The 14034-nt window shown below is 37.7% G+C and overlaps 1 pseudogene; it reads right to left on the reverse strand.

Moving 5' to 3' along the window:
* Positions 1-1532: 1532 nt before the first annotated feature.
* The window catches only part of LOC149557285 (uncharacterized), a 134624-nt pseudogene continuing 122122 nt past the window's right edge, over positions 1533-14034 (reverse strand).

Here is a 14034-nt window from a genome sequence, read left to right on the forward strand (position 1 = left end):
TTATGCACCACTTTCAATGACATTGCAACTATTATACACGTTATTCTTTTGGGAATCTTGTTATCAAGCAAAATGTAAATTTTATTGTCATAAAATTTGTTTAATGCAAGGTGAACATTTTAAACATTTGTCCTCATGCTCACTTGAGCCCATGTAGCTTGTTAAATATGCATCGCATTATATCTTGCAAAAGTCATGAGACAAAAAAAAATATACAACCACCACCTTGTTCTTATAATAGAAGAAAAAGATATAGTCGTATTCACGAAAACCTTGCTATCAAAAGTGTTTACCTGTGGACACCTCAAAATCCTCGTTACAAACAAGACAATTGTATAAAGTATAATGAGATGGATGTATTGTAAATAAAAAAGATAAATTAGGTAATGAAAAATTAGATGAAACAAACTGATTAGAAAGCCAAAAGAGATATTATTTGATGCTTTTATTTGTGCAAGCAAGAATGAATGGAGGCAATATTTCAGCTAAAAACTAGGGCAATTGGAAAATCCAATTCAAAACTCACTTATGTCAGAGTGGTTGGGTTTTGTAGAGCACCATAGAAGATGCCCAAGTGTTCTAGCAACAAGTGGATCCTATTGGACATCATACATAAGTGATTGAGGTTCATAAGATGATAGTTAGAGATCACAAGTCACATTTCTCTTTCCTCGTCGAGATAGGTATTTATTCCTGTGTCAATAAATAGACTACAAAGACAAATAAAATTGATATGGCACTATTGATCATGAATTTGATTGGGGCTATTACAAACAAGTTTAACCACATCAAGAAAATTAGCTGTCATAGGGCATACAACAAACATAATCTAGCTTTAGAGATCACTCAACAAAATTGCATATGTATTACTACAATTAATAAGGAGCTATGATTTTAGTAATACTTCCAAATAAATTAAGGAAATGTACTAGTGATCTCATATGATGACACTAAAATAAACAATTATAGTTACACCACTCATAACCGAAAATCATGACAAAACACCCAAAATTTTTTTAGATAATCTCACTATACCCTACACCAAAAATCAACTTTGCAAGTTTTTGAAAAAATTGTACCCATTGCATGAAACGTACACTAGGTTTTTCATGATTTAGACAAAAAAAAATTATACCCATTGTACTTTACCTTGTCCAAACTGATTCTAAATCTAACCAATCCTATTTATAGCATACATGATAGCATGGCATTCATCCAAACCTGTAAAGCATACAACCATATGCCAAAAACAATCACCATAAACCCTACTACAAAACCAACCTCCCAAAACCCCTAGCTTAAACCAAAACATCTCTAAGAGCCCTAAAACAACAACACTAAAACCCTAACTTGGACCAAAAGCACCAGAATTTATAAATAATTATTGGAAAAACAACAAAATTAAAAGCCGACTCTTTAACTTATCCAATAAAAAACCTTACACACAAAGTCAACTCCACACAAATCACAATACAAAATAGCACAGTAAATCAAAAGCACAAAATTTCAAAACTAAAAAGCTAGAAAATTAGCTATGAATGAACTTCATTCGCCTCATCCTCATCGGGCACAACCTCATCTCCAACTCAAAATCCTTCAGCAGCTTGGTGGGCTACACTTCAAAAAGATTACACTCCTTCTCCACATCAGGATACCTGATAACTACAATAGGATAGATGGAGTGGTGAACACAGTAGTTGCTAATGAGCTACCAAGCCTGCCCTTTGAGTTCCTCCTGAAAGCCCCAAATCCTCAAATCCCCATTATAAGTACACTAAGGCCAAGCGTCTTGACCTCCAAATAGAGATACTCCTTCATATTGTGATCCTTGATGATGTGGATCTTAAAAGGCATATGGGCATCCACAAGGGGCTGTGCCAGATTAGTGGCTTTAGTAGATGTGAAATTGTCAAAGTCATCTTCGAGCTTCCATTGTGACTCCTTATTTGTATGTTTTTCCTCAATAGAGAGATCAATAGAACCCCAATCAACATGATAAAGGACACTTGAAGAGCACACATGAATCAGAATCATGTTGTCCCTAGGCTGTAGATAACAGAAGGAGGGACTCTATGTGCTAATATGGTGCCCAAGTTGATGCCAATGTCTACTGCCTTCACACTGCAAAGACCTTTTACTTTTCCCACTCAACAAGCACACATTTATCTTCACATGAAATCAAATTTTTTTTATTTTAACATTATCAAGCCCGTGTTGGTCAAAATTTTGACCAACATGGGCATGGATTTAAAAAAAAGATGTATTTCCTTGCATAATCTGATGAATTTGGCCCCATTTTAATAGATGGTTGAAAATTTTGGTCTAAAAATTCAATGAACTCATCCAACCTTGTTGAAGAGATTGAAGAGGAAATTGAAGATTAAAATCCTTTAGGGATGATTAAAATCCAAAGAAGAAGACGATATGTGAAAGGTAAAGGATGCAATTCAGTAGTCATTCATCCTGAACCTAAAGTTGAAGAAATCAAAGGACTGATAGGGGAAATTCAAGATAAACGAGAAATGCATACACTTCCTCTATCCATTGATTATGAAGGGAAATCATCAAGTCCTACACAAGGAAAGTTACAATGGGTTCCTAAGAAATAATCATTCAAGGTTCAAGTGAAAGAGAAGTTAAGGAGAAATAAGCATAAAGTTAGAAAACCCAAGGAAAATGCAATTTGGACACTCCACTTCGATGGTTCCAAGTGCAAAATGGGAGTGGGTGTAGGTATCAAATTAGTCAACCCAAAAGGTAGGTCTTTCTATGCTACATATTGATTATAGTTTAGATGTAATAACAATGCTACAGAATATGAGGCATGAATTTGAGGACTTCTTTTTGTGCTAGAGAAAGGAGTCACAACTCTCATAATCAAAAGGGATTCTCAATTGGTTATATGAAAAGTAAAATCCATATACTCTTGCAATGATAAAAGATTACTTGCTTACAGAAAAAGGGTATGGGATATATTGGATGACTTTGAAGCTTTAAACATCAAATCTATTCCAAGAAGAAAGAACATGGTAGTAGATGCTCTTGCCATTTAAGCAAGTGCTTTACAACTAGTTGAAAGAACCAAGTTGAAAATATTTTCAGTGGAATTGGTTTCTGTTCCATCCACTCTTGACAATATCACAAACTTTTAGGTCCTTCAAGATGATCAACATATACTTGAGTTGATCATGTGTAGTTACCATTTTTAGGGACAAGAGATTAATGATACACTAGATGACAAGCCTAAAGATGATGGGCTTGAAGATGAAGATGGGATTCTGAATTTAGAAACTAACACTATTCCAAAGGGAATAGTTGAACTTGAATGTATCTTTGATCATGATGAATTAGCACTCAATAGAAGGGTAACCCAAGAAAAGGGAATCAAAGAATGTGACTCATACAATTTGGGTATTGATGAAGAACCAAGAATGGTATAGATAGGAAAAGAGTATAGCTCACACGAAAGGGAAGACATACTCAAATTACCCACTGAGTATAAGGATGTCATTTCTTGGAGCTATGAAGAGATGAAGACTTATGATCCTAAGATTATCACACATGACATCCCACTGAAATGAGATGCCAAACCATTTTGACAAAGACAAAGATCGCTAAATCCTCTTATTGAACCATTGATCATGAAAGAAGTAAAGAAGTTACTTGGATGCTAAGATCATATTTCCTATCCACCATTCCACATGGGTGGAAAATTTGGTTCTAGTGTGAAAGAAGACTGGAGAGATTCATCTTTGTTTTGACTTTCATAATTGAATCTAGCATCCCAGAAAGACAATTATCCTCTACCATCACTTGATGAGGTCCTGCAAATTTTAAACAGTTCAAAAATGATGTCTTTCCTAGATGGATATTTAGGATATAATCAGGTGATGGTTGATGAAGAAGATAGGCCAAAGATGGCTTTCACAACTAAGTGGGTAACTTTTGCCTATAGAAGAATACCCTTTGGACTAATTAATCTAGGAGCTACATTTCAACGAGCAATCTGTGAAGCTTTCAAAGGATTGATTAATAGATGTATACTCATCTACATGGATGATTTGACTGTATTTTCAAAAGATCAAAGTACCCACATTGTTGATCTAAGATAGGTATTTAATAGATGTTGTAAATACGATATATCTCTCAATCCCAAGAAATGTTCATTTGGCATTACTAAAGGAAAGCTCCTAGGACATGTTATTTTTGAAGCCAGAAGCTCCATTGATCCAAATAGAGTTGAATCCATTTTGAAGTTAGCAGCTCCACATAGTTGGAAGGAATTGAAGTCTTTCTTTGGTAAGATAAATTTTGTATGAAAGTTCATAAGTGGATTTGTAGAGATAGTTCATCCCCTTAACAATTTACTCAAAAAGGGGGCTACAACAGAATAGGTGCTTGAGACAAAGAAGTCATTTGAAGATATTGTATATGAACAATGTTAGTATGCTAATAGAAAACAAATTTAAATAAAGCTTCTACAAACTAAAAAAAATTCATAAACTTCAAGATAGACTAAGATGAGCTCTCAATTGAGAATATGAGCCATTAATGGACTCTCTCAATAAGAATCTCTCTTGTTGAGTAGCTTTGTCTAAATAGATAGGATGTATGCTCAAGCTTTTATGCTTCAAAAAGGGCTTCAAATGGAGTTAGAATTTGGGTGTGAGTGTATGGTTTTGATGTAAAATGGCTTCTTAAAATGGCATTATGACTTTACTTCATGGATTGTGTTAAAATGGCTTGGGAGAGGATTCCTTAAATAGGCAAAGGGCTTGAGGGATCAAGGGCTAGGATGCAAGGATGGGAAAAAGCTCATGGAGGGCTCAGATTGCATGAGAAGAGAGCACATGGATTGTGCTTCCTTACAACCAATTAGGGAGTGACACATGTCATAGGGTGAGAGGATGGAGGAAAGGGGAAGGACGAGTCAACAAAGGGGGCTCAAGGGATAAAATCTTCATAAAGACCCTCATAATGGCTTGTAAGAGCAATAAAACGGCTTGGAAGAGTCATTTATGGCCTAGTGGGCTTCATAAAGTTTTATGGTTGGGATATTTTGAGGGAGATGAGAGGAATTTCGACTTGGGCTTGATTAGGAAGGTTTTAAGCTTGCTTAGGATTGTGAAAATGATTAGAGGATGGATTAGGATGGTTTAGGATTAGCTTAGGGATAGGCAAGTGGATGGCATTTAATGAGGGTGGGTGAAGGAGGAGATATTTGTTAACTTTGGCTTGGGTTAGTAAGTCTTAACCCATGTTTAGAGAATGTGACAAGGTTAGGAGGGGATTAGGATTAGGTTTAAAGACATCTTCTAGAAGAGTCTAGACTTTGGATGAGGATAAAGACTTTCTAGAATAGTCTAGAACTTCCTAGGATGAGGATGAAGACTTTCTAGAAGAGTCTAGAACTTCCTAGGATGACGATAAATTAGATTTTTAAGAAATAAATAAAGTTTTATTTATTTCAAGGGTTTGGGTTGAGGAGATATTTATTAATTTTTTTTTAATAAACATGAGGATTAATATTTAATCTTAATTAAATATTTTGAGTTGGGATTAGGGGTAGGAAATGATGGGATTAGCCTTTAATCGAAATTAAAGAAGGATTAGAAGATTTTGGAAGAGGTTAGTGGTCTTAAGGAAATTGGTCAAGTTTTGGGCAAAAAATAATTTTTATATTTATTTTGGGTTTTTTGGTCAATTTATTAATTAAATAATTAATAAATAAGGAAATAATGTTTAAATAAGATTTAAACATTTTTGGGAGGGGTTCCTTAATTGAATATTTTTAATTAAAATAAAGGGATTTAATGGCATAAAAATAAATAAATTAACTAAATAATTAATTAATTAATAAATGATGATGTCATTAGGAATTTTTCAGAAAATAAAAATACTTTATTTTCTAAAGGTTTTTAGGTGTCTACATTTTGCCCCTCTTTGATGTGATGCCGCAAGTGGCATGGCATCAAAGATAAGAAAATAAGATGCCCAAGGCTAGAGAAGAAGAGGAGAGAATGGACTGTGAGATGCCCCCTCAAGAAGGTGGCGGGGAGAGAAAGCGAGGCTCGATGGCTTCTTGAAAAGTACAAGAATATCGGATGAGCAAGGAAACTCAGATTGTCAAAGAGAAGGGGCTGAATTAGCTCAAACTCTCACTATGGGAGAATGATAAAGGAGAATCAGATGCACAAGAGGAAGCAAGCTTAAGACTTTAGGGAAGGTGGAGGATGAAGGAGTGGAGCGCTATAAAAAGGAATCCAGGATGGGGAGATGGATGAGGGGATTAAAAGGCTGATGCAACAAGATTTCAAAGAGTCAGATTGGCAGAAGATGGGTTTCAGAGATCCCTAGGACTAGGATTGTGGATCTCGAAAGATGAGGCTTGGTGGATTGATTTGGATTGGTGGATCCCTAAGACTAGGATTGTGGATCCCTAAAGCTAAAGGTGAGGAGTGATTCAAAGAGATATTGATGCATAAGCTGGGGTAGGAGAGACAGATGTTGGATATGGATGGGGGATAATGGAGATGAAGGAAAACCATTGAAGCTTTTTGAGCGGGGGGATACTTCAAAGAGAAGTACCACCATGTAGTTGAGCACTAGATTTGCTATAGGACTAATTGTTAATTGCCAAGGTTACCAAGAACATCAAGGCCTTTTCACCACCTATCCAGAGGACTGACGAACTGACTCAAAACAAACACGTAAGGATTGCCCTAGTATCACACATGAATCCTAGAGGAAGTAGTGTGGAAACGACACTGGGTAACCCACAAGTAGAAAAGAAAACAAGCAAAAGACATGATCAAGACCTTACGCTCTGATTGCCGCATTCGTAGTTTACCATGATATGGAAGATCATGGTAACCTTGAGGAGGGAACAAAAAGATTTCTTGGAAAAGATACTTTAAGACCCAAAAGGGAAGATTCCAAATCAAAAGAAAGTGAAAATCCAAAAGAGGATTGTTTGCCAATGAGATGGGTAGGATGAGGTACTAACAGACCAAGATCAGTCATGATGAAAGCTATATCCTACAAGGATCTATCAAAAAGAACCTAAGCTAATGGATCTGGATAAGTGATGCATCTAGCAAGCTGAACTAAGAAGGATAACACTTTGGTGACAGGAGATCTAGCTAAAGGATGCATTGGGATAGCTAACCAAGGGTTGTGCGATGTGTGCAAGATGCTGATCAAGGAGGAACTGACACAAAAGTTGGATAGATACAATGGTACTAAGCTAAAGAGGATGTACAAGCTGACGGACCAAGATATTTACAAGTGGGCTAATCAAGATATGGTACAAGCTAACAGACCAATGATAGGTATGATACAGATGGATAAAAAGCTCAGGATGCGAGGATAGCAGGATGGCTCAATTTGGTGCAAGAGGCAGAACCTAAGGATGAGGTGATAATGAAAGATATGGATTTGACAAGATGCATCCAATGATGATGATGGGGACAATGCTAAGGTTGGTGGTAGCTGAATGGATAGATGGTGCTAGAGTGAATGGCTAATGAGAGGATGACATTGGATTTGCATGAGGATAGCCTAGAGCAGGATACTAATGACAAGGGAGGATGGACAAGACAAGATCTCCAAGGAATAGAGTGGCCCCAATCAGAAGATGACATGTGGAAGGAGGTCTTACGATGGATGTGATAGGATTCAAGCTAGGATGGAAAAGCAGAAGGCGCTAGGGAGATGGATGATAGCTGGGATGATTGGCTGAAGCTGTAGAAGATTAGTGGATGGTGTGAGATGGAAGCTGGAGGATGGAGGATAGGTGTATAGATTGGAAGATGGAGTTGAATGTCAAGATGCGACCAAAAGCATGAGGATGATAGGCTAAGCTGGGGATGGCTAGATTACACATGATGCTTGTTTGCCAAGTTTTCATCATGGTACTTGTCCAAGGCACTTGAATTGCCAAGTTTTCACCAGTGGACACTTTATTTTTCTTTATTTATTTTTTGACTTTTTGACTTTTTGACTTTGGACTTAGCTAGAATGATTTTTTCTTTCTTCAGCTATTTTTGGCTTTTTTGGAATTTTTGACTGGCTATTGGAATGTTCAATTTTGTTGCTAGCTGTTGGTACACCATATGTGTGATTTATGCAATAGATCAGATTAGATGGGATTGATGGTAGGAGATGGAGGGATGAAAAGGCTGGAAAGGAGCATGAGATGGAGATGCTTGTAGGATCAACATTGGCACATGCTGGGACGGGTGTGAAAAGAGCAGATGGGGAATAGATGGTAGATGCGAGTGTGATGGAGGATTTGTGGAAGCGTACTTGGGGATATAGGCACCCAAGATGGAGTTAGGAGATGGGGGACATGAGTCACTAGATGGGGGATTAGCAATGGTGGATGCCATTATGCATTGGGTTTCAACTTTTTTCTTTGGGATCCACATGGTTTTGGATTTTCTTTTCATAGGCTTTTGCATTGTTTTGCATTCTTTGATTGGATTTTTCCTTTTTGGAGTATGTCTTTTAGAATAGACATATGATTTCCTAGGATGTGGATTTTTAGCTTTATGCATTTTGAAGTTGGCATTTACATTATTGTGGTAACCTTTGGGAAGATGGTTAGGAGAAGCTTTGTGAGATGGAGAGGATATGGGAGAGCGTGTAGGGGGATGATGATGGATGATATGCCTCGATATGTGCCTTTGCTGATCTTGCATAGGAATGGAGGGAATAGGATTTGAATGATGGCTGATATGAGGATGGAGGATGGTAGATTTTGGGACATAGGGACCCAAAATGGATTTAGCGGATGAAGGAGGGAATATGGTAGGTTGTTTTATATTGCAAAGATGGTGGAGGGGGGATGACATAAGATTTCTTGAAGGAGTGATGGGAGGCTGGCATGGGGGGTTTGGAGATAGGCTTGGTTTGGGGGTGTGGTGTACCAACACCTTTAGATGGTGAGCCTTTGGATATATATCCAAGACCATGAAATCCTAGATTTTTTTGTGCAATAATAGGCTTTCTGATTCCTTGCTCTTGTGGTCCTAAACCTTGACCTTGATAATGCCATCGATTGAGCATTTGAACTAGCTGAGGATACTTATTGCTTACAGAAAATGGTGGAAGTGCTTTATCAAATGTACTACAATAGGGAGATACTATTCTTAATTCTTCTGCTGAGAGGAGGCCACTATGGATGAATGTAAGTGAACCAAGAGGGTATATTATAGATGGTGAATTAGCTTGGATAGGTGGTAAGATGGAAGCATGGAGTGGAGGAGATGGTAGGATAGGATCTTGATTTAGCTGATGGGATGAAAAGATATCCTGCAGTAGAGGAGGTATGGCTTGAGGTTTTAGAGATGGAGGGGATAGTGACTACACTATGGATGGAAGACATGGTATGATGATATCTTCATTTATGCTTTGGCGGATTTCAACATGCTTTTGGGCAGGATCTTGATAGGATTGGTTTGGAGTGGATGGTGTGATAGGAGGTGAAGGGATGGACTCTTCAAAGGCAGCAAATGGATAGATGGGAGATTCAGTAGTGGAGATGGGTGATTAGAAGATGGATGCATAAGGGTCATTATGGAAGATTTGGGAAATGCTTGGAGGTGATGTGGATAGGATTTGGAGGGTTTTGATAGATGGTGGGATTTTGATGCTTGCGAGAAGTGGAAGGATTTTAAGCAACTTGATGGATGGTATGGGGATGATAGCTATGGGAGATGGAGGTGATATTATAGATGGGGAACCTTCATTACTAACTACTTCACATGGTTGGATTAGATGACATGGCTTATCGACTGCTAGAGGCGACTTTTCTTGTATTTCCTCTAGGAGATTCCTTGGAGACTCGTGTGTCGGAGGTGGAGGTGGATTGATAGGAATAGCTAGTGTGATGGGGGTGGAAGATTGGAAGCTTGGTTGATTGGGTGATGGAGGAGAAGCTGGGATATCAGATGGCATGACTAGATAGTTTGGAAGAATGCATGGATTTTGTGGGATGCTTGGGGGAATGTTTCTAAGGCTTTCAATATAGCCGTCATAGTCAACAAGATTTTCATCATCATTGGAATAAAAGGTGGCAGGAGCAAGGACAATATGACTGAACACATCATGATAGGTTTGGGATTTCATGTTTTGATGATGAGTCAAATGGGGATGGGGTCTTGCATATGGATGAACACGGAAGCTCATGGTTAGATTTGGATTAAACACAAATTTTGGATTGGCTAATGAAGGATTTCCTAGGGAGAGTCAAAGCTGTATGACAGACCTAAGGAGGATTGGCTAGAGATTTTTGGCTTTACTGTGGATGGAAGAATTCAAGGGCATGCTGTCAAAAAGTGAGTTTTGCTTTCCTATGCGCTGGATTGGTGGAGATTGTGTCAAATTAAGGATAGACTAATGATCCTATGGGCATGACACGAGATTGACCACTTGTGGATCCCAACATTTAGCTCAAGGTGATGAGCGATAACACGTGACAAAGCTAGATTACCCTAGACAAAGCTCTGTCAAAGGGATAACCTTGGTGAGGCTTGATCTGATTAAAATCTAGGACTATTACAGAGGAATGCTTAACATTATTTCATAAAGTAAAATTTCAAAGCGTTAATTAGTAAATTAACACAACTTAAATGCTGAAATGAACAAAGCATAAAAAGGTAATGACTGAAAGAAAGAGAGTAGAGAGACATAAGGCAAAACACGATTGATAACGGAGTTCATCCGCGGGTCGGACTACATCTCTGGGTCCTGCTCCAATAGAGGGACCAATCCGATTTGCTCCAAAATCAATTACAAGTGTTCAAGATCTTCCCTTCAAGCACAATTACAACATTACTCTCTAATGTGCAGGAATAATCATCAAGTCTCCAAAATCATAATATCCTTCTCATCACCTGGATGCCTTTCCAAAGCCTACTACCCCCATTTTATACATCAAATTTAGCCAAAAATGGGCTAAAACAATTAACTAACAAAATCCCCCATTTTGGTTACATATTTCGAATTTACCCCTTTTACCATTATTTGGATATGATTTGACACCAAAATTAAGGGTTTGTTTTCAACAAATACCCCTAATTAAATAAGCTTGGGCGGATTTGTTATGAATAGATAACAACTCTTCCCTTAATATTAGATATGCCATAAATAGCCCATTGGTTGGCCTTAAATTTTGGAGGCCAATGGTTAGGAGTTCAACTCCCATTATCTCATTCCTTTAATTCGAATTAAATAGCTATTTTAATTCAAATTTGAATGTTTTCCCTCTCTTTATGATTTTGTGATGTCATGCTGATGTCATCAAAATCCATACTTTTACTGGAATTTGAAACCATCATAACTTTTATATCCGATCTCCGTTCTTGATGAAACGAACGCCATTGGAAAGCTTTTGATGAGCTCTTTCATTTGGAATCCATTGTCAAATACCTTTGAGATGATTATTTTTTCACCCTTTTATGACCTTTGGTCCCAGTTTGACCAAATTTTGACCAGTCATAATTTTTGCACTTGAACTCCAATTTTGATCGTTCAAGTTATGTTGGAGTCAAAATTGTGAACACTTGTAATGATGTTGATTCTTGGAGCATTGGGGACATTTTATTTTTCAGCAATTTTCATCCCCTGGATCAAGGCTGGTGGATTGGTCGGATTTATTGGATAGAAAATTCTAGCATAAATGACAACAACTCCCTAAAGGCTTGCGTGTGATTTTGGATTGGGTTGCTAGCTAGCTGGGGGGGATGATTTGGAGAGACTTTGGATTTGGGATTGTTCTAAAGCAAGGAACTAGATAGATTCGGTTGCAGTGGGGGAGCTTGGGTGATTTTCTGATGAGGCAGTAACTACGCTAAGTATGCCTTGAGCTGGGAGATTTCTACTTTTTTGGGATTTTGACCAAAGTTGGCAAACATTCATTCAAAAGCTATGTGTTGGTGTGATTTTTCATAGTATAGGAAATTTTCTGATATTTGGGTGAAAAATCAGTTATGTTTTTGTTTTGTGGTGCCCTCATTTTCAAATTTAAAAAAAAGGTATTTTCTTCAAATATTTTAGCGGGGATTTTTATCCTAATAATTTATTTACGTCAGAATGCCTTTTGAAAACCCTTCGTGTACCTTTAATTGCAATATTTCATTTGAAAGGATGCCAATTTGAAGTGTTTTTCAATCACCGTTGATCTATCAGAGATCAAGGGTCAGTGCATCCCCACATAATAGAGTTGTAGGTTTTTAAGTAATGTAGGGAAGCATGATGATGACATGTATCCCCTGATGTTTTATGAGATCCAGTATGTCGCAAAAGCTCTTGTATGTCAGATTTGTCAGTACTTTGCACATGTTTTGTTTTTCCGCAATATCATTGGTGGATTCATTGGCAGAGCTATGAAGATTACTTACCAAGCAGTATCACCGTTGATCTTGTCTTGATCAATGGTTGATGCATCCCCACATAATAAAGATGCAGGATTTTAAGTAATGTGGGGAAGCGCAATGGTGATGTGTGGCAAAGTGGGGTCAGCTATTTATATTTCAGTATGCTACACTGCAAATGACTGATGACGTGTAATGCTAGGTATGCACAGATGGGTTTTTGGTTGCTTAATGAATGAGAAGCAGTATCACCGTTGATCCTGTCTTGATCAACAGTTGATGCATCCCCGCATAATAAAGATGCAGTTTTTAAAGTAATGCAGGGAAGCGCAGTGGTGACACGTGTTTGTGATGACATCAAACACTTGCCTTCTCAAAAGAAGATACGGTATCAGCTGGCGTGAAGTGTTGTCAGACAGTATGAGCTAGTATGGCAGTTTCCTATTGGTCAGTACAGATAGCTGGTCATTAATATGAAATGGATTATTTTGATCATCGATCTTGTCTTGATTGACGGTTGACACATCCCTGCATAATAAAGATGTAGGTTTTTAAGTAATGTGAGGAAGCATAGTGGTGACATGTAGCATTTTTCAAAAAAGACTGTAAAGCCTTGTTATTTTGAAATCAGGATCGTACGATCTGATAAAATCTATGGATGGGATTCAAATTTGAGTGCAAATTGCAGGCAACGGTTACTGAGAGTAAATGTGATCCAGACCTGGTACGTGCGGTTTTAATTCATAAAAAAACCCATGATTTCACCATTAATGAATCACCAAAGCACAGAAAGAAAAGGGCGTTCAAGATTTTAGAACTAAGGCACGAAATTTCTCGATTAATAATCCAATAAAATTGTAGAAGACATCATATAGTGAAGAAGTGCGATTTCTGGCGGGTAAGTGCTCTGTGACTATCTGAGTAAAATTTGAAGCATCAGCTGTTGTGAATTTTCCAAAGTTTCATTAAAAATGCTACCCCGAAAAGAGTTTACTGGACAAAAAGATTATCTAAAACGTTCAGTGCATGATGATTTTCTTGAACAAAGCTAATTGGATAAGGGATGCCTAGGTTTCCATGGGAGGTTTGGAGTTGTTTAAGAAATGGTTTTCAGAGCGAAAACTGGACACTCCTATGAGCAATGTATGGGAATTTGACATTGGAAAATTAGTAGTCCCTAGTGTCTTCTTTGATAGTGATTTATCGATGGACCTGGAAAAGAGGTATGATCCTATCACAGGGGGGGTAAAAAATCATTTAGGGGTCAACCTTTTTAGGGTTTTCCCTGAATTGTTCAGTGAGGTTTTCAACCTAAACCCTAACCACGCTGTGCATGAAATCATTGATCTGGATGATTTCTAAGTTAGATATAATGTACAACAAGTGTACTTGAGAATAGGGCCACTACAGGAGCATGCTGCTAGGGTTGGAAATTTGCCTGTGATCATAGCCAGAACTCCAGAGCCATTGTTAAGAAGACATTTCAATCTGAGAGCTCAAGCACTATATTTTTCTCTTTGCAAGATCTTGGGGATAGATGAGGGTGATCAAATTATAGGTTCTCTGGTTCTTCTAATTGCTCAAACCCTTCAATTTGGAATGAGTACCATTCTGGATTTTGCCACTTTCCTAGCAAAAGAGATTCACAATGGTCTGG

Source organism: Cupressus sempervirens, chromosome 5 (genome assembly GCF_028749045.1).
Source record: "Cupressus sempervirens isolate cs-2001-9-10 chromosome 5, ASM2874904v1, whole genome shotgun sequence".
Lineage (NCBI taxonomy): Eukaryota > Viridiplantae > Streptophyta > Pinopsida > Cupressales > Cupressaceae > Cupressus > Cupressus sempervirens.